The following is a 23,247-nucleotide window of genomic DNA, read 5'->3' as shown; positions in this document are numbered from 1 at the left end:
AAAAGGTAAGAAGTTCTAATTCATCATGGGAAAAATGGTTGCCTCCAAAAACACCCACATGCCAAATATGGTTCCATTTGCTTGATTAGTTCTCGAATTATGAGGAAATTTGTATTTCATTTGTGTAGAAGCCCCCCCTCTTGAAGTGTGGAAGGATCCTAATTCACCGTAGAAAATATTTTTGCCTCCAAAAACCTCCACATGCCGAATTTGGTTCTATTTGCTTGATTAGTTCTCGAGTTATGGGGAAATTTGTATTTCATTTGTATTGCAGCCCCCCTCCTAATGTGGGAAGAGGTCCTAATTCATCACAGAAAAAATTCTTGCCTCCAAAAACACCTACACGCCAAATTTGGTTCCATTTGCTGGATTAGTTCTCGAGTTATGAGGAAATTTGTATTTCGTTTGTATAGGACCCCCCCTCCTAAAGTGGGGAGGGGTCCCAATTCATCATTGAAAAAAAAATTGTCTCCAAAAACACACACATGCCAAATTTGGTTCAATTCGCTTGATTAGTTCTCGAGTTATGAGGAAATTTGTATTTCATTTGTACAGGAGCCCCTCCTCTTAAAGTGGGGAGGGGTCCTAATTCACCATAGAAAATTTTCTTGCTCTCGAAAACCTTCACATGCCAAATTTGGTTGCATTTGCTTGATTAGTTCTCGAGTTATGAGGAAATTTGTATGGAAGTCCCCCCTCTTAAAGGGGAGAGGAGTTATAATTCCTCTTATAAAGAGGGGAGGGGTCTCAATTCACCATAGAATAAATTCTTGTCACCAAAAAAAACACCCACATGCCAAATGTTGTTCTATTTGCTTGATTAGTTCTCGAGTTATGCAGAAATTTGTGTTTCATTTGTATGGGAGCCCCCCCCCTCTTAGTGGGGGTAGGGGTCTCTAACCATCACTAAAACCTTTCCTGGCCCCAAAAACCTCTACATGCAAATTTTCACGCCGATTGGTTCAGTAGTTTTTGATTCTATAAGGAACACAGGACAGACAGACAGACAGACAGACAGACAGACAGACAGACAGACAGACAGACAGACAGACAGACAGACAGACAGACAGACAGACAGACAGACAGACAGACAGACAGACAGACAGACAGACAGACAGACAGACAGACAGACAGACAGACAGACAGACAGACAGACAGACAGACAGACAGACAGACAGACAGACAGACAGACAGACAGACAGACAGACAGACAGACAGACAGACAGACAGACAGACAGACAGACAGACAGACAGACAGACAGACAGACAGACAGACAGACAGACAGACAGACAGACAGACAGACAGACAGACAGACAGACAGACAGACAGACAGACAGACAGACAGACAGACAGACAGACAGACAGACAGACAGACAGACAGACAGACAGACAGACAGACAGACAGACAGACAGACAGACAGACAGACAGACAGACAGACAGACAGACAGACAGACAGACAGACAGACAGACAGACAGACAGACAGACAGACAGACAGACAGACAGACAGACAGACAGACAGACAGACAGACAGACAGACAGACAGACAGACAGACAGACAGACAGACAGACAGACAGACAGACAGACAGACAGACAGACAGACAGACAGACAGACAGACAGACAGACAGACAGACAGACAGACAGACAGACAGACAGACAGACAGACAGACAGACAGACAGACAGACAGACAGACAGACAGACAGACAGACAGACAGACAGACAGACAGACAGACAGACAGACAGACAGACAGACAGACAGACAGACAGACAGACAGACAGACAGACAGACAGACAGACAGACAGACAGACAGACAGACAGACAGACAGACAGACAGACAGACAGACAGACAGACAGACAGACAGACAGACAGACAGACAGACAGACAGACAGACAGACAGACAGACAGACAGACAGACAGACAGACAGACAGACAGACAGACAGACAGACAGACAGACAGACAGACAGACAGACAGACAGACAGACAGACAGACAGACAGACAGACAGACAGACAGACAGACAGACAGACAGACAGACAGACAGACAGACAGACAGACAGACAGACAGACAGACAGACAGACAGACAGACAGACAGACAGACAGACAGACAGACAGACAGACAGACAGACAGACAGACAGACAGACAGACAGACAGACAGACAGACAGACAGACAGACAGACAGACAGACAGACAGACAGACAGACAGACAGACAGACAGACAGACAGACAGACAGACAGACAGACAGACAGACAGACAGACAGACAGACAGACAGACAGACAGACAGACAGACAGACAGACAGACAGACAGACAGACAGACAGACAGACAGACAGACAGACAGACAGACAGACAGACAGACAGACAGACAGACAGACAGACAGACAGACAGACAGACAGACAGACAGACAGACAGACAGACAGACAGACAGACAGACAGACAGACAGACAGACAGACAGACAGACAGACAGACAGACAGACAGACAGACAGACAGACAGACAGACAGACAGACAGACAGACAGACAGACAGACAGACAGACAGACAGACAGACAGACAGACAGACAGACAGACAGACAGACAGACAGACAGACAGACAGACAGACAGACAGACAGACAGACAGACAGACAGACAGACAGACAGACAGACAGACAGACAGACAGACAGACAGACAGACAGACAGACAGACAGACAGACAGACAGACAGACAGACAGACAGACAGACAGACAGACAGACAGACAGACAGACAGACAGACAGACAGACAGACAGACAGACAGACAGACAGACAGACAGACAGACAGACAGACAGACAGACAGACAGACAGACAGACAGACAGACAGACAGACAGACAGACAGACAGACAGACAGACAGACAGACAGACAGACAGACAGACAGACAGACAGACAGACAGACAGACAGACAGACAGACAGACAGACAGACAGACAGACAGACAGACAGACAGACAGACAGACAGACAGACAGACAGACAGACAGACAGACAGACAGACAGACAGACAGACAGACAGACAGACAGACAGACAGACAGACAGACAGACAGACAGACAGACAGACAGACAGACAGACAGACAGACAGACAGACAGACAGACAGACAGACAGACAGACAGACAGACAGACAGACAGACAGACAGACAGACAGACAGACAGACAGACAGACAGACAGACAGACAGACAGACAGACAGACAGACAGACAGACAGACAGACAGACAGACAGACAGACAGACAGACAGACAGACAGACAGACAGACAGACAGACAGACAGACAGACAGACAGACAGACAGACAGACAGACAGACAGACAGACAGACAGACAGACAGACAGACAGACAGACAGACAGACAGACAGACAGACAGACAGACAGACAGACAGACAGACAGACAGACAGACAGACAGACAGACAGACAGACAGACAGACAGACAGACAGACAGACAGACAGACAGACAGACAGACAGACAGACAGACAGACAGACAGACAGACAGACAGACAGACAGACAGACAGACAGACAGACAGACAGACAGACAGACAGACAGACAGACAGACAGACAGACAGACAGACAGACAGACAGACAGACAGACAGACAGACAGACAGACAGACAGACAGACAGACAGACAGACAGACAGACAGACAGACAGACAGACAGACAGACAGACAGACAGACAGACAGACAGACAGACAGACAGACAGACAGACAGACAGACAGACAGACAGACAGACAGACAGACAGACAGACAGACAGACAGACAGACAGACAGACAGACAGACAGACAGACAGACAGACAGACAGACAGACAGACAGACAGACAGACAGACAGACAGACAGACAGACAGACAGACAGACAGACAGACAGACAGACAGACAGACAGACAGACAGACAGACAGACAGACAGACAGACAGACAGACAGACAGACAGACAGACAGACAGACAGACAGACAGACAGACAGACAGACAGACAGACAGACAGACAGACAGACAGACAGACAGACAGACAGACAGACAGACAGACAGACAGACAGACAGACAGACAGACAGACAGACAGACAGACAGACAGACAGACAGACAGACAGACAGACAGACAGACAGACAGACAGACAGACAGACAGACAGACAGACAGACAGACAGACAGACAGACAGACAGACAGACAGACAGACAGACAGACAGACAGACAGACAGACAGACAGACAGACAGACAGACAGACAGACAGACAGACAGACAGACAGACAGACAGACAGACAGACAGACAGACAGACAGACAGACAGACAGACAGACAGACAGACAGACAGACAGACAGACAGACAGACAGACAGACAGACAGACAGACAGACAGACAGACAGACAGACAGACAGACAGACAGACAGACAGACAGACAGACAGACAGACAGACAGACAGACAGACAGACAGACAGACAGACAGACAGACAGACAGACAGACAGACAGACAGACAGACAGACAGACAGACAGACAGACAGACAGACAGACAGACAGACAGACAGACAGACAGACAGACAGACAGACAGACAGACAGACAGACAGACAGACAGACAGACAGACAGACAGACAGACAGACAGACAGACAGACAGACAGACAGACAGACAGACAGACAGACAGACAGACAGACAGACAGACAGACAGACAGACAGACAGACAGACAGACAGACAGACAGACAGACAGACAGACAGACAGACAGACAGACAGACAGACAGACAGACAGACAGACAGACAGACAGACAGACAGACAGACAGACAGACAGACAGACAGACAGACAGACAGACAGACAGACAGACAGACAGACAGACAGACAGACAGACAGACAGACAGACAGACAGACAGACAGACAGACAGACAGACAGACAGACAGACAGACAGACAGACAGACAGACAGACAGACAGACAGACAGACAGACAGACAGACAGACAGACAGACAGACAGACAGACAGACAGACAGACAGACAGACAGACAGACAGACAGACAGACAGACAGACAGACAGACAGACAGACAGACAGACAGACAGACAGACAGACAGACAGACAGACAGACAGACAGACAGACAGACAGACAGACAGACAGACAGACAGACAGACAGACAGACAGACAGACAGACAGACAGACAGACAGACAGACAGACAGACAGACAGACAGACAGACAGACAGACAGACAGACAGACAGACAGACAGACAGACAGACAGACAGACAGACAGACAGACAGACAGACAGACAGACAGACAGACAGACAGACAGACAGACAGACAGACAGACAGACAGACAGACAGACAGACAGACAGACAGACAGACAGACAGACAGACAGACAGACAGACAGACAGACAGACAGACAGACAGACAGACAGACAGACAGACAGACAGACAGACAGACAGACAGACAGACAGACAGACAGACAGACAGACAGACAGACAGACAGACAGACAGACAGACAGACAGACAGACAGACAGACAGACAGACAGACAGACAGACAGACAGACAGACAGACAGACAGACAGACAGACAGACAGACAGACAGACAGACAGACAGACAGACAGACAGACAGACAGACAGACAGACAGACAGACAGACAGACAGACAGACAGACAGACAGACAGACAGACAGACAGACAGACAGACAGACAGACAGACAGACAGACAGACAGACAGACAGACAGACAGACAGACAGACAGACAGACAGACAGACAGACAGACAGACAGACAGACAGACAGACAGACAGACAGACAGACAGACAGACAGACAGACAGACAGACAGACAGACAGACAGACAGACAGACAGACAGACAGACAGACAGACAGACAGACAGACAGACAGACAGACAGACAGACAGACAGACAGACAGACAGACAGACAGACAGACAGACAGACAGACAGACAGACAGACAGACAGACAGACAGACAGACAGACAGACAGACAGACAGACAGACAGACAGACAGACAGACAGACAGACAGACAGACAGACAGACAGACAGACAGACAGACAGACAGACAGACAGACAGACAGACAGACAGACAGACAGACAGACAGACAGACAGACAGACAGACAGACAGACAGACAGACAGACAGACAGACAGACAGACAGACAGACAGACAGACAGACAGACAGACAGACAGACAGACAGACAGACAGACAGACAGACAGACAGACAGACAGACAGACAGACAGACAGACAGACAGACAGACAGACAGACAGACAGACAGACAGACAGACAGACAGACAGACAGACAGACAGACAGACAGACAGACAGACAGACAGACAGACAGACAGACAGACAGACAGACAGACAGACAGACAGACAGACAGACAGACAGACAGACAGACAGACAGACAGACAGACAGACAGACAGACAGACAGACAGACAGACAGACAGACAGACAGACAGACAGACAGACAGACAGACAGACAGACAGACAGACAGACAGACAGACAGACAGACAGACAGACAGACAGACAGACAGACAGACAGACAGACAGACAGACAGACAGACAGACAGACAGACAGACAGACAGACAGACAGACAGACAGACAGACAGACAGACAGACAGACAGACAGACAGACAGACAGACAGACAGACAGACAGACAGACAGACAGACAGACAGACAGACAGACAGACAGACAGACAGACAGACAGACAGACAGACAGACAGACAGACAGACAGACAGACAGACAGACAGACAGACAGACAGACAGACAGACAGACAGACAGACAGACAGACAGACAGACAGACAGACAGACAGACAGACAGACAGACAGACAGACAGACAGACAGACAGACAGACAGACAGACAGACAGACAGACAGACAGACAGACAGACAGACAGACAGACAGACAGACAGACAGACAGACAGACAGACAGACAGACAGACAGACAGACAGACAGACAGACAGACAGACAGACAGACAGACAGACAGACAGACAGACAGACAGACAGACAGACAGACAGACAGACAGACAGACAGACAGACAGACAGACAGACAGACAGACAGACAGACAGACAGACAGACAGACAGACAGACAGACAGACAGACAGACAGACAGACAGACAGACAGACAGACAGACAGACAGACAGACAGAAATCCTCCTTTATAGGTATAGATTATACTGTTTATACCCGTTTATACCAGGACCATTGCATTTTCAATTGTGGTGGCAACATCTCGACAAGTGCGTGTACTATCATATGGATTCGCATGTACTCTCCCCGATTGGCGTTACACAAGTTATCCACTAAATTATGGACTGCTGAACCCAGATGATGGCAGATTAGAACGAGGATATTGTGACTAGCTGTTACATCTATACTTTTACTCCTACATTCGGACGACGGTAAAACAAAGTGGAAATGGACCACTTCTTATTTCTCAATGCGGTGCGGATCTGTCGCAGCAGTGTTAAAATTGCAATGTAGTGGCTACATTCTGTTCAAAACAGAAGACAATAGATGCTTCCTCTGCTCCATGCATATTGTGTCCAATTTTTAAAGCGACCCACAATGAGCGATAGTGCTGTAATTTTATAATATTTCTACCATCAACTATTGTATATTTAAAATGAAAATCGAATAAAACTAGAATGAAATAAAAAAAAAACGAAGGGAACGATTGATTGTAAGTTTTCTAATTTCGGGGGCGGAAAATCGCGTACTTTTGAGTAGGACTACGTCTTACCGCAGGGTGTCATTCCAAAATTTAAATTGGGACCAGTGTCACGAAAGAGTGAGATTTTTTTTTAATTTGGTCTTTTTTGATCACCGTGCAATTTTCTTATCAGATTCAAATTGTCTCTTTTCGGTGAATTATTAAATAAACTTAGTATTGTTAACGTTTCTGCTTGCTTTATTCAGCCATCCTCAGAAATTTATGACAAAAAACTTATAATTTAAATTTAAACTTGAACGTTTGTCGCCGCTGCCGTTTTACTGAATCAGAAGCGAATTTGAATTTTTTTTGACGTAGGACTCCGTCTTACGGCAAGGTTTTAGATAGGGTGTCATTCCAAAAAATCGAAAAATGCGAGCGTCACGAAAAATGATATCGCTAATAGCTTAGCGGTTTTCCGATCGATTTTCAATATTCTTACACCAATCGATCGGAAAATTTTCTCAAAATTGACCCAAATGAAGAAAAGTATGGATTCTTGATATTGAACTGTTGAAAAATTAAAAATAATGAACCTATGTTTCACCAGAATTCTCGCTTCGTGATTGGTTGGAAGATTGTTTGCGATGATCTAAACCTACACCAATATGATATCTGTGCTTGGGAAGTAAGCCAAAACAAGTGGCAAAGTTTCCTCATTTGAACAAGATTTCTTAACACCGCGATTAAACCTAGACCATTTTGATGTCCTGTCCTTGCTTGGGAAGTACGCCAGAAAGAGTGACAAAGCCCCCTCGTGCCAACAGATTTCTTACAAACGCGATTAAAGCTGGTCCAATTTGATGCCTGTGTTAGGGAAGTGTGCCAGAAAAAATGACACAAGTTCGTTGTCCCAACAGATCGCAATCGCAAATTCTTTGCTGCGAAACGATTAAATCTCGGCGAATTTGATATCTGTGTTGGAAAAATGTGCTACAGCTGTAGTGTTCGGTTATAATATGATACTGTATGAATACGCATGCTTGCCGTTTCATTAGAAGTGTAGTGAAAAGATGTGCTGTTGATAAAATAGGATTGAATTGGTAAAATCCCTTCAACGTGGGGAACCATGGGTAATAAAAACAATCTTTAATTTCAGTAAGGTTGCAGGAAAGCAATAGTTTGTGTTCTTGATTTTGTTAAATTGATTCCAAATGCACATAGAAACAACTCTGAAATCTTTTGAGGATCGAACGTAGGCAAAGTTACTAATTTGATAAATGTTACATACAACGCATGTAGCATGTATATATGTTGCATATAGCATGTTACTTTAGAGCGGCAAATGAAACACGAACATTTTCTTTTCGATTCAACTTTCGGCGGGAACACACCACCCGGGAGCGGCGGCAGCAACGATAGCAGGCTCAACAGTCGCGTCAGCAAACTGCGCAACCACAACTGGCAAGAAACCACCGAGCAACCAGGCGCTGGTTTTTGCCATCTCAAATTGTTTTCCCTATCTGCTGATAGCAGAAAACTGTCTTTTTAGACACTCCGTAATATTTTTTAGAGTAAGATGGATTTTTCTATCCTAAATACGCGAATGTGGAATATTCATCCACATTAATCTGCCGAGTGAATCTTCCAGAACAGAAGCGAAACCATCACAAGGATATAAGTCGCATCTCTTCAATCCAACGTAAACATTTATTTTACGTAGTCCTACGCCAAGCCTGCGTTCGTGCCCCTAGGCACAGACCCTTCTATTTTTTTCAACAAAGCTAGAACACGCAGGGCTTCGACCGATCCTTTTTTTCTACCGCAGTCACACCAACGCGCATTCAAGTTCACACCGTCCGTTTAGGGGTAGAATACGTACGCTATGCATAACACAACTGGCAGTTTGCTCAGTCAAACGCCGATTGCACGCAGCAGAACGAACGGGTTCTAAAGCTTTTTGACATTTTCGTTTCGATCAAGTTGCCTTTACCGTTTGGAGCAGCGAATGACTGCAAAACAGTCAAATGACTGGCAATCACCACGCTAACGAAAAGCAACCGCACAATCGTATGATTCAATACTACAAAAAAACAACCACTACATGTGCATGGAAGAAGTCGGTCGGACTCCGTCCAATACAAACGAATATTTTGCTTGCGTCGGACCGATGTCCGGGTGACAAACTATTACTGTGAGCAGCCGATTTGGAGACAAAAAGAGAAACGAAAAAATACGTCACCGTATGCTTCCAGTCAGTTTGCAGTTTATATTCTCAAAGCGCAAAGCAAAACGGGAGATCGACTGTTTGCTTTTGCAGAGATGCCGCATGAATTGTAAGACGGCAGCAGCGCAAGCGGCAGCTTGACTGAATTGAAAAAACAGTCAAATGATAGTTCAAAAAGCGGAGTTTGAATGCGGAAAGTTCGCATTCACGGCAGTCACATTCAACTTGCGATCCCTTTTCAAGCCCTGAGAACAAGACTTTCATGTTGACCGAAACGCTTTCGCAACGTTTCCATTGTGTATGGTACAGACCCTGGTAGCAGAAGTTCGTTCGTATTGCTTTGCATGCCAGGTTTCCTGTTATAACAAATTTACACTTTCGGTACCACCTAGCTGTTGTGCTGTTTGCGGTTGACACTGCGCATGTGTTGTCACATCTGGATCTATAAGTTGTTTGCGCAGTGCGCAGCGCAAACTGAGCTAGGATATACCGTGACCGCTTTTAATTCTGCGCATTTTTTTATATAAGTATTTTGACGTAGCACTACGTCTTTGTTTACTATACTGGGACTGGGTAGTACTTTGTGAAAACGAAAATAAAAGTGTAACGTTTGAATGAAAGATTTCAAATGCTAGTAACTACTAAACTACTTTACGACACTGGACAATTTATATGTCGTTGGATAGATGAAATGACCAGCAATTTTTTAGGGTGTAAGAGAGCAATTTTAAGGGGAGCGTAAGAGGGGGGCTCCCATACAAATGAAACACAAATTTCCTTAAAACTCGAGAACTAATCAAGCAAATGGAACCAAATTTGGTATGTGGGGGTTTCAGAAAGCAGGATTATTTTTCTACGGTGTACTGAGAACTCTTCTCCTTCTAAGAGGGGCGGCTCCCGTACAAATGAAATACAAATTTCCTCAAAACTCAGGAACTAATCGTGCAAATGGAACCAAATTTGGAATGTAGGGGTTTCAGAAGGCAAGCTTTTTTCTATGGTAAATAGAGACCCTTGCCCTCTTCAGAAGGGGAGCCCCCGTACAAATAATATTCAAATTTCCTTATAACTCGAGAACTATTCGAACAAAAGGAACCAAAATTGGCTTGTGGGGGTTTTTGGAAGTAAGATGTTTTTCTAAGGTGTACTGAGACCCCTTCTTCTTCTAAGAAGGGGGGCTCCCATACAAATGAAATACAAATTTTCTCATAACTCTAGAACTAATAAAGCAAATGAAACCAAATTTGGCATGTGGGGGTTTTAGAAGGCAGCAATTTTTTCTATGGTATTATGAGACCCATCCGTCTTTACCGGGGGGGGGGGGGGGGATTTTTTCTATGGTGGATTAGAACTTTTGCCTTCTTTAAGAAGGAGCGATCCCATACAAATGAAATACAAATTTCTTCATAACTCGAGAACTAATCAAGCAAATGGCTCCAAATTTGGCGAGTGCGGTTTTTTGGAGGCATGAATTTATTTATTTTATGCTTTGCTTTGAGACCCCTCACCCCTGTGGTAGGAGGATAATTCATTACCATTTCAACCTTTACGATGCACACAAGTGATTTTTAAAAGAAATTTCTATGTCTCAAAGGTTGCAGGCGTTGTCCTGCTACGAGGATAATAGTACTAGTAGTAGTATACTAAAATCCTGGTTCTGTACCTTTGAAAATTTAATATGAATAAAAATAGGTTTAGTATCCAAAGTCACAAATTAGTCCTGCTACGAGGATAATAGTATCACCATTTGTTTTTATTGAAGAGGTGAAACATTTTTTTCGATGTTTCGATGTTATCCATCGATACATGATGTGTTTGATATGAATATCAAAATTTGCTAACTACTAACAGTTGGTAACTTGCTGAGTTTCATAATTTTTTCAGCAGTAAAGTGTTAATTACGAAGCATACTTATCTGGAGGGGAATTATCATGTGATTTCGTTCAACTGGAGACAAAATGCTTGTCAGCCAAAACTAAATTGTTTTGTTCCAAAAGATTAAGTATTAAAAAAATTTCTTGTCATTTCATCGTCGCGAACTACTTTTCACATAGTAAAAATGGTGGGTGTTAAATCATACCGGACCAAGTCGCAAAATTTAAAAAAATGAGTTAATAACAGCAAAGAATTTTCTAAGCAACATTTTATTCAAATCAGACTACATATCTCGCGTAACTTTTCAAAAGGACTTATCTAACAAAACACTTTTTGCAAGTAAAGCGCGCGCAAAGATTGATGAAATATTATTTGAAAGTGTTTAAAACTGAATCAATTTTTTTCTATTCTGTCCTCTGCAAAGTCAGGATGCATAAATGTACTTTGTAACAATAAAGAGATCTTGCAATTTTATGCAGAATTTACATGGAATAAGCCCAAAAAGTTACATAGTACATTTTTTCAACCGGAATGTACATTGGACATATTACATAGGTCGTTTTGATTAACTTATTGTTGGATTGGTTGTTTTGAATCTTCATTTCATCGTTCCCGGTAATGCGATATTTCTATAATATGATTTCAATATCATGATATTTAACATACATTCAATATACATATGTACATATGAGCAGGAACGGGGCAAAATTTCTTCTAACGTCTAGGAACATAAAGCATTCGTTCAAATCGCTATGTGTAATCAATAAATAATTTATCATCTTTTGACGATTAATTTACCATTCTTAACAGATCTGATTTTTATGTTTAACAGATGTGATTCATTCGTATGATTTGATTCATATGATTGCATAAACAAATTTAACAGATATCGGCCAGCTATTAGTTGTGTGCTGTGCGCTATTCTCAATGTAAGCCACATTGGTATCCGTTTCCTCGCTGCTAGGTAAGATGTTACTCTCTACTCTGTAATCGACTGCTGAGAGATTAAATTCTTGTGATTACGACCGCAGCTCCACTGTTTGTCGTAAGTTATACAGATATTATTATGTATTGTATATTATGTATTGCAAACATTTAGAGTTATGAGATGATTTCGAACGATTTATAGCTATAAACCACACAAAGCAGCAAACTTTGAACGCGTTGATAATTTATTTGTTTTTGTGAGTAAATTCAAAAAATGAGGATAAAATGTTATTTTACATTGAAAAACACCAAACAAGTGCGGTTTTGATTCAAACTTCGAACACTTTCATGGTCGACATTCTAATCTCAAATATTTCAGTCTCAGACATCGAACACTTGTATTACTATGATAAATATTAATGTAATTAGTAGAATTAAATTGGATAAGTTTTCTTTTTATTTCATGTAATTAGTGTCACTCAACTTAAATTAGTGAAATTGCATCCTTTTTCTAAATACTGTCTTTTTAATTTCACCTCACAGTGTGATTTAAAATTTTGACACAATAATTAATTTTAATCTATATTTCTGTAGTCAATTGCTAATATTTTCGCCATGTATCACATCTAAAGCAAGTTGATTTTGTCCAGCTTTGCTAAGCAGACAATTAATTTTTCCGAAGGAAAATCTGGAAAAACCTGATACTGTTCGTGGGTGTTCGAAGTTTGAATCACGCCTCAAAACGTATAATATCTTGGAAGTAATGCATGAAATATTGTATATTACCTATGTTTTAGTACATACATACCTTGCACTTATCTAATAATCGCAAAGTGGGAAGGTAAACGTTCTAAAATAGGTAAAAAAATGCGAACGAAAAAACAGCTGCTTTTGAACGAAACGAGACTGTTCTAAGTTTGAATCAGAACGGTACCCATTTAGTAATTCCCTGATAAAAAGTGCTCCGATTTTAGTCAAACTTTGCATGTTTGTTCGTGTTTTGAAAATTTTAGGCCTATATTTTTTATTTGGCGCTTTGGGTTTCCCCCACTGACTTAGCCTTGCCATGAGACCTTTTTTAAAAAAATCATAACTTTAGATTCACTGGACCAATTTTAATAATTTTGTTAGCAAATAAAACGTATGACGATGAGCTTTCAAGAAAATTATAAGCTAAATGAGCTTTCTGTGACAATATTGACCTAAAACCCAAACTTTAGCTTAATTTTAATATCATTGAATTTTAGTGTTTTCATGTTGTAATACCCAAAAAGATCCCAGTTTTTTTATTTTTTCTGAAAGTCTGAGCTTTCTTGCATAACGTATCAATCTTTTTGTTTTGGAGATACAAATTTAAAAAAAAATGTTCTCAATTATTGTTAGGACCACCCTAACTCATTATGGGGTACCCTAAGCTTTAAAATTTCAGAAAAAGGAACAAGTACACAAAGCTTGAACTAAATCGGGGCGCTTTTTATCGTGGAATTGCTAAGTAGGTACACCTGTACCCGGGTGATCAATATCGGGGTATAAAACTTTGACGATCCAAAATAAAAATTTTTTTTTCGGTATGTTTCTATATAAATGATTGAAGTTTTTCAAATTCGTCTAAATAACGAGGAACAGGAGCCTTTAGACATTATTTCAAAAAGAACCCGAAATCGGAGTATGAAATATGAAAAGGGTACAGGTGTACCCGATTGATCAATTGAGGGTTAAATCAACCGGGTATAACTATAACATTAAGCATCTGTGCGTACATCTCGGAATTCGAGTCCCACAAAAACTTACAAAATCCACCACTGTTAGCGCTGGTGGCCATGCAGGCTGTCTCCCTGCCTTTCTGCACGCTGCACATAGGAGTATTTGAGCCGAAAAGTTGGCCAAAAGAATTGTTAATCTTTTTTATTAGAGTAAACAAGCGGTAATGAGTGAAAAATAGTATCATTAGTTCTATGAAGTATTTTTTTATGGAATTAAGTTTGTATCTACCTAGTAGTGTAGCACAACTTTTCTGCTATTGCTTTTACTGGTAGTTGAAGAATGGAAACTTTTATAAAAATTGCGTAAATAAAGGGAGAGAGATATGAGAAAGAGGTAAGATAGAGAGATGTGTGTGAGAGAGAAGTGTTAAATACTTTCCTTCGTTTTCCGACGCATGCTTCTCTCGGTCCATTAATTATGGAACCCCTTCGATGGGCTTCGATCACAGGAAAACCTAATCCAGATCCAGTATGTGCAATCAGTCCACAATCATGGGTCACACACAATTATGGGTCATTTTAACTTTAACTGCCGATTAATGCATGATTGTTTGACTAATTAATTGACTGATTTGTTACTCACAAGTAGCACTAATAATTTAATCAACTATTATGTGATATTTAAGCGGAAATTAGCAGCTAGAGCTAAAATGACCCACAATTGTGTGTGACCCATGATTGTGGACTGACTGTACTTATTTTTCTTACAAAACTGGCCTTTTGACTGGTAGCACGCTCATCGAATGAATTGCGTAATGAAGAGACTCGAAGCATGCGCAAATTTGATAGAAATTAAAGAAATTTGGCAAATTCTTCTTATAATACCTGAAATTTCTTGTTCAATTCGTTTAGAGCATTCCTCTGGTGTCTTACAATCACTATGGCATAAAATTTATCTTTCAAATGCTTAAAATTTCATGATAGTATAATTTATCATAAGAAAAATGCTGCGTAATTGAATATTTCATCATTTAGTAAAAAGTTTTTATTTCATAAAATTGCAAAAAGTTGCAAAAATTTCACTCACAACCTTCTTCCTGGGACTCTAAGCTATGAAATAGCATCAAAGATTGTGATGAGAAAAGGTGAGAACATAAACAAATATTAGTTTAAAGTAGCATTAGTTTAGTTTAGTATCCAAAGTCACAAATTAGTCCTGCTACGAGGATAATAGTATCACCATTTGTTTTTATTGAAGAGGTGAAACATTTTTTTCGATGTTTCGATGTTATCCATCGATACATGATGTGTTTGATATGAATATCAAAATTTGCTAACTACTAACAGTTGGTAACTTGCTGAGTTTCATAATTTTTTCAGCAGTAAAGTGTTAATTACGAAGCATACTTATCTGGAGGGGAATTATCATGTGATTTCGTTCAACTGGAGACAAAATGCTTGTCAGCCAAAACTAAATTGTTTTGTTCCAAAAGATTAAGTATTAAAAAAATTTCTTGTCATTTCATCGTCGCGAACTACTTTTCACATAGTAAAAATGGTGGGTGTTAAATCATACCGGACCAAGTCGCAAAATTTAAAAAAATGAGTTAATAACAGCAAAGAATTTTCTAAGCAACATTTTATTCAAATCAGACTACATATCTCGCGTAACTTTTCAAAAGGACTTATCTAACAAAACACTTTTTGCAAGTAAAGCGCGCGCAAAGATTGATGAAATATTATTTGAAAGTGTTTAAAACTGAATCAATTTTTTTCTATTCTGTCCTCTGCAAAGTCAGGATGCATAAATGTACTTTGTAACAATAAAGAGATCTTGCAATTTTATGCAGAATTTACATGGAATAAGCCCAAAAAGTTACATAGTACATTTTTTCAACCGGAATGTACATTGGACATATTACATAGGTCGTTTTGATTAACTTATTGTTGGATTGGTTGTTTTGAATCTTCATTTCATCGTTCCCGGTAATGCGATATTTCTATAATATGATTTCAATATCATGATATTTAACATACATTCAATATACATATGTACATATGAGCAGGAACGGGGCAAAATTTCTTCTAACGTCTAGGAACATAAAGCATTCGTTCAAATCGCTATGTGTAATCAATAAATAATTTATCATCTTTTGACGATTAATTTACCATTCTTAACAGATCTGATTTTTATGTTTAACAGATGTGATTCATTCGTATGATTTGATTCATATGATTGCATAAACAAATTTAACAGATATCGGCCAGCTATTAGTTGTGTGCTGTGCGCTATTCTCAATGTAAGCCACATTGGTATCCGTTTCCTCGCTGCTAGGTAAGATGTTACTCTCTACTCTGTAATCGACTGCTGAGAGATTAAATTCTTGTGATTACGACCGCAGCTCCACTGTTTGTCGTAAGTTATACAGATATTATTATGTATTGTATATTATGTATTGCAAACATTTAGAGTTATGAGATGATTTCGAACGATTTATAGCTATAAACCGCACAAAGCAGCAAACTTTGAACGCGTTGATAATTTATTTGTTTTTGTGAGTAAATTCAAAAAATGAGGATAAAATGTTATTTTACATTGAAAAACACCAAACAAGTGCGGTTTTGATTCAAACTTCGAACACTTTCATGGTCGACATTCTAATCTCAAATATTTCAGTCTCAGACATCGAACACTTGTATTACTATGATAAATATTAATGTAATTAGTAGAATTAAATTGGATAAGTTTTCTTTTTATTTCATGTAATTAGTGTCACTCAACTTAAATTAGTGAAATTGCATCCTTTTTCTAAATACTGTCTTTTTAATTTCACCTCACAGTGTGATTTAAAATTTTGACACAATAATTAATTTTAATCTATATTTCTGTAGTCAATTGCTAATATTTTCGCCATGTATCACATCTAAAGCAAGTTGATTTTGTCCAGCTTTGCTAAGCAGACAATTAATTTTTCCGAAGGAAAATCTGGAAAAACCTGATACTGTTCGTGGGTGTTCGAAGTTTGAATCACGCCTCAAAACGTGATTCAAATTTCGAACACTTTAATTTATCTAATATCTTGGAAGTAATGCATGAAATATTGTATATTACCTATGTTTTAGTACATACATACCTTGCACTTATCTAATAATCGCAAAGTGGGAAGGTAAACGTTCTAAAATAGGTAAAAAAATGCGAACGAAAAAACAGCTGCTTTTGAACGAAACGAGACTGTTCTAAGTTTGAATCAGAACGGTACCCATTTAGTAATTCCCTGATAAAAAGTGCTCCGATTTTAGTCAAACTTTGCATGTTTGTTCGTGTTTTGAAAATTTTAGGCCTATATTTTTTATTTGGCGCTTTGGGTTTCCCCCACTGACTTAGCCTTGCCATGAGACCTTTTTTAAAAAAATCATAACTTTAGATTCACTGGACCAATTTTAATAATTTTGTTAGCAAATAAAACGTATGACGATGAGCTTTCAAGAAAATTATAAGCTAAATGAGCTTTCTGTAACAATATTGACCTAAAACCCAAACTTTAGCTTAATTTTAATATCATTGAATTTTAGTGTTTTCATGTTGTAATACCCAAAAAGATCCCAGTTTTTTTATTTTTTCTGAAAGTCTGAGCTTTCTTGCATAACGTATCAATCTTTTTGTTTTGGAGATACAAATTTAAAAAAAAATGTTCTCAATTATTGTTAGGACCACCCTAACTCATTATGGGGTACCCTAAGCTTTAAAATTTCAGAAAAAGGAACAAGTACACAAAGCTTGAACTAAATCGGGGCGCTTTTTATCGTGGAATTGCTAAGTAGGTACACCTGTACCCGGGTGATCAATATCGGGGTATAAAACTTTGACGATCCAAAATAAAAATTTTTTTTTCGGTATGTTTCTATATAAATGATTGAAGTTTTTCAAATTCGTCTAAATAACGAGGAACAGGAGCCTTTAGACATTATTTCAAAAAGAACCCGAAATCGGAGTATGAAATATGAAAAGGGTACAGGTGTACCCGATTGATCAATTGAGGGTTAAATCAACCGGGTATAACTATAACATTAAGCATCTGTGCGTACATCTCGGAATTCGAGTCCCACAAAAACTTACAAAATCCACCACTGTTAGCGCTGGTGGCCATGCAGGCTGTCTCCCTGCCTTTCTGCACGCTGCACATAGGAGTATTTGAGCCGAAAAGTTGGCCAAAAGAATTGTTAATCTTTTTTATTAGAGTAAACAAGCGGTAATGAGTGAAAAATAGTATCATTAGTTCTATGAAGTATTTTTTTATGGAATTAAGTTTGTATCTACCTAGTAGTGTAGCACAACTTTTCTGCTATTGCTTTTACTGGTAGTTGAAGAATGGAAACTTTTATAAAAATTGCGTAAATAAAGGGAGAGAGATATGAGAAAGAGGTAAGATAGAGAGATGTGTGTGAGAGAGAAGTGTTAAATACTTTCCTTCGTTTTCCGACGCATGCTTCTCTCGGTCCATTAATTATGGAACCCCTTCGATGGGCTTCGATCACAGGAAAACCTAATCCAGATCCAGTATGTGCAATCAGTCCACAATCATGGGTCACACACAATTATGGGTCATTTTAACTTTAACTGCCGATTAATGCATGATTGTTTGACTAATTAATTGACTGATTTGTTACTCACAAGTAGCACTAATAATTTAATCAACTATTATGTGATATTTAAGCGGAAATTAGCAGCTAGAGCTAAAATGACCCACAATTGTGTGTGACCCATGATTGTGGACTGACTGTACTTATTTTTCTTACAAAACTGGCCTTTTGACTGGTAGCACGCTCATCGAATGAATTGCGTAATGAAGAGACTCGAAGCATGCGCAAATTTGATAGAAATTAAAGAAATTTGGCAAATTCTTCTTATAATACCTGAAATTTCTTGTTCAATTCGTTTAGAGCATTCCTCTGGTGTCTTACAATCACTATGGCATAAAATTTATCTTTCAAATGCTTAAAATTTCATGATAGTATAATTTATCATAAGAAAAATGCTGCGTAATTGAATATTTCATCATTTAGTAAAAAGTTTTTATTTCATAAAATTGCAAAAAGTTGCAAAAATTTCACTCACAACCTTCTTCCTGGGACTCTAAGCTATGAAATAGCATCAAAGATTGTGATGAGAAAAGGTGAGAACATAAACAAATATTAGTTTAAAGTAGCATCATTTTTTTTTCTCTTTATTATCGAGATAGCATCATATTTACGCTATTTTACTATAATGAATAGTGCTCACTTGTCATCATTATATTCATCGAAATCTAACATCTACATCAACAAATAATTGTAAAATCTTTGAGTTTAAAAAGCCTTTTTACAGCTGGTCGATAGGATATGTATAGCCTTAGAAATGTGAAAGGCAACATCCTTACCTATATGAGCGAAAATATATGGCCCATTTTTACTCGAAGTTTGACAGCTCTATGGAAGACGTAAACCAAACAAATGGATTCAAAATTAACGTTACATTGTGTGATAGGTATCTGGGAAGACAGCGAGGTTTAATTGGAGGGGATTGAACGAGTTTTAATTTTCCTCATTTTGGCCAGCTTTTTGGTCCAAATACTCCTCTGTGCGCTGTCTATAAAAGTTAATTTCCGTTGTATATTCCGGGCATATCCGTTGTATTTTAGAGACGATATACGTGATGAGGAATAAACATACGCATTTTATCGATATAAGTAATTATATACGACAATATCCGATTAAACCCGACCCACTCTGTACTGATATACGATTCTGTTCAATATTGTATGTATGTCAGCTATTATCATCATATACGACTGAAAATCAACTTGGGCGGACTTTATTTAGTTTTAGTTACGATTCCGAATTTGTTAAGAGTTATTTACGATAATTTTCGGTTATTGATGTACGATTTGGTGCTAGCTGGGCACTGTCTAGACTTATTTGTTTTCCTAGGTCTACTGACCTCTATTACTTTCCTTCAACTGCGTCCGAATGAACGACAGCGAGTAAGGAGAGGATCACCTCTGTGAAATGGTACATTCCTCCAAAAGGTTTTTTGTGAAATGGTGCATTCCGCGTAAGGTTTTTCGCGAAATGGTATTCGGCAAAATGTTATACAATCACGGCGAATTTGTTGTGAAATTGTTATCCGCTTTATTTTATCTGGCTAAGCAATGGGGGGAATTGTTTTCAATTTTACTGCGAGAAAAAATTGCAAATTTGTATATTAAACTACCCATGCTTTCATACTTACGCAACTGCCAAAATGAATCCTCTAAGGTTGAACTCCTCAGAAACTTGCAAAACTCGAACTTACAACACAGTTTAATTTGTGGCAATACGAAGTTTGTCGGGTCAACTAGTTTAGCTTATAACCAAAACGACTGATACTTTTTTCAAACAGCTAGAAGAATACACCTTACAAATGGATTGAAGAGCGCGTTGGTAGCTATCATGATTTTTTTTTAATTTTTGGAAAAATAGTGTCTCGCTGTAGACGTATCTTCCCTAGTTTAAAAAAAGCGGATGCAATACGCATACGAGACAAGTAGCTAACATAGACGCTGGCAACAACACAATAACCTGAAGCAAAACCCCAAAAAGCTTTTAATAGCTTACTAATATATTTATGTATTTTCTTTTTGTTTTCAGAAATATTCCGGGATAGCGGCGAAGCGTTGCTTTTCGATGGAAATGCGTTTTTTTATTATAAAAAGTTAGCTATACAATATATTTCAATCTAGTTCGCCAAGTCGGAATAAATATAACGTATAACAAAATGCATATAAAATATTACAAAATATAACTATTGTAAGAGAAGTTGCACTATTCTTTTATGCTAGTATATTGAATAAATAATCACTTCAAAATAATATTTCAGCATAATATATAAAATAAACAAATTTTATACACCATATTATCGATGGCAATGTAGAAGATTTTCATTTTAAAAACATTTATAAGGTTAGGTTAAATATCACAAATGTGCTGTTTTGTTCATTACTACGGTTAGTTGTATATACTTTTGTTATAAATAAATCTCTGCTGATGACCAATATTATTCACGGTACTATTTGGAACTAAAAAGAAATTAATGTAAAGACAACTATTACAAATATTTACGTTTCAAATATTTACGTTTACGCACACCAGGTAAATGTAATTAAATGTAACCAGGTAATCAATTAAATCATCCTATAGGATATCAATATTCGATGAGTGCATGTTCACGTTACACTGTGTGACTTGTTCGTTGTTGTAATGTAATCACTTATCGGGGGGTTTTATTCGCGACGGACACTTATGCGAGGTGGAGTTTTAACACGCGGAGGTTACTTGCGGACAGCTCTAAAGAGCCTAAGCCTTGCAGTGGTCCGTCGGATCCTCAGATCCTAAGGGTTGCATTTTAATGGACTTTTCTTTTAGTTCAGTAAGCGATAGCCCGTTCGGGGTCGAGTTGAACACACATCAAAGTCTGTGGTCGAAAAAAGCTCTTGTATTGTGGTCAAGGCTGGTTTTATAGCTAGTGAATAATCGGAAATAATCGTTAGTATACTTTTGGTAATCGATTCTTTTGGTTAGTTCTTAACGTTAGAATGAGACAGACAGTTGGGACTTGGAAACTTGGTTCTATGTAAATATAATTAACTGACGATTCCGCGATGGTACGTACTACTGGTAGCTGGTAGTTACTGGTTGTTTATCTTGACTAAGCACTTGCGTACCGGCAGGTGTGTTGCATTATGCTTGTTGATTATTGAACGTTTACGTTTACGTTGACTATTGATTGAACTGTTTTTGTTTTGAATGGAATGGAATGCAATGTTTTGTTTTGATGTGAGTTGTGTATGTTGGGTACGTATAGTACACCTTCCCTCTTTTGAATAATGTAATGGAATGAAATTGTTCACAAAGAGATTCTGTCCCAAAGGTCTTTACAAAAATGGTATACTTGTTTCAAAATCTGGTACTGTTTGTATTTGTAAATTTTGATATCTATAATTGCTATATTGTTTTTAAATCTTCTTTTTCTTTTTTTTTAACACTATTTATAATTTGTATGGTTTCACTCAAAGGTTTGTAAATTAACGCTTGTAATGGTTTTGTATATCTGGTATTTCTATTGCGTTTTCTATCAATTTGTATGAGTTTTTATAATTCTGTTCTTATGTACTAACATCGATTTGTTTGTTTTCATGCACTTTATTTTACAATTTGGATTTAGAATTTCTTCAACTATGTATGGTCCTTCATACCATGGGTCTAATTTTCTTCGGTTTTCAATCTTCAAATACACTGTTTCATTTACTTTAAGTTGAATTGGATTAATCTCTTTTTCTGCTTGTTCAGTTCTATTGAGTTTTTGTGCGATTAATTTGTTTCTAGCTATCTCATTTGATTTTTGTAACTTGAATTTTAGTTCGTTGCCGTATTGATCAAGATTGTAAACTGGTTCTATTCCATGCTCAAAAATTTCTTGGGGTAATTTTGCTTTGTTGCCAAAAATTAGTTCGTATGGTGTAAATCCGTGGTCTGAATGTGGTGTAGTGTTGTAGTTAAATGAATAGAAATTTAGCCAATCATCCCAGTCCGATTGGTGTTCGTTGATAAAGGATCGCAGATATTCATTCAAACATCTGTGATTTCTTTCCAACGAGCCAATAGTCTGTGGATGGTAAGCGGTACTGAATTTTTGTTCAATTTTTAATATTTTGCTTATTTGTTTAAAAATTTCATTACAATATTCTGTCTGAGCGTAAAACTGAAAATAAACCGTATGTTAGAATAAAGTTATCGACTAAAGCTTTAGCTATGACGTTTGCTTCTTTCGTAGGTACTGGTATCAATACGATAT

General features: G+C 39.0%; 1 protein-coding gene across 1 annotated transcript in view; it reads left to right on the top strand.

Annotated features, from left to right (window-relative positions):
- The window catches only part of LOC128744553 (cAMP-dependent protein kinase catalytic subunit 1), a 74,005-nt gene extending 52,586 nt beyond the window's left edge, over positions 1-21,419 (top strand). The window contains exon 3 of the mRNA XM_053841636.1: positions 21,045-21,419. The gene's annotated coding sequence lies outside the window, so the exon portion shown is untranslated. The remainder of the gene's footprint in view (positions 1-21,044) is intronic.
- Positions 21,420-23,247: the final 1,828 nt, after the last annotated feature.

The sequence above is a fragment of the Sabethes cyaneus genome, chromosome 3 (genome assembly GCF_943734655.1).
Source record: "Sabethes cyaneus chromosome 3, idSabCyanKW18_F2, whole genome shotgun sequence".
NCBI classification, from domain to species: Eukaryota; Metazoa; Arthropoda; class Insecta; order Diptera; family Culicidae; genus Sabethes; species Sabethes cyaneus.
The sequence above is the reverse complement of the archived record's forward strand: the minus strand, read 5'-3'. Positions and strand labels throughout refer to the sequence as shown.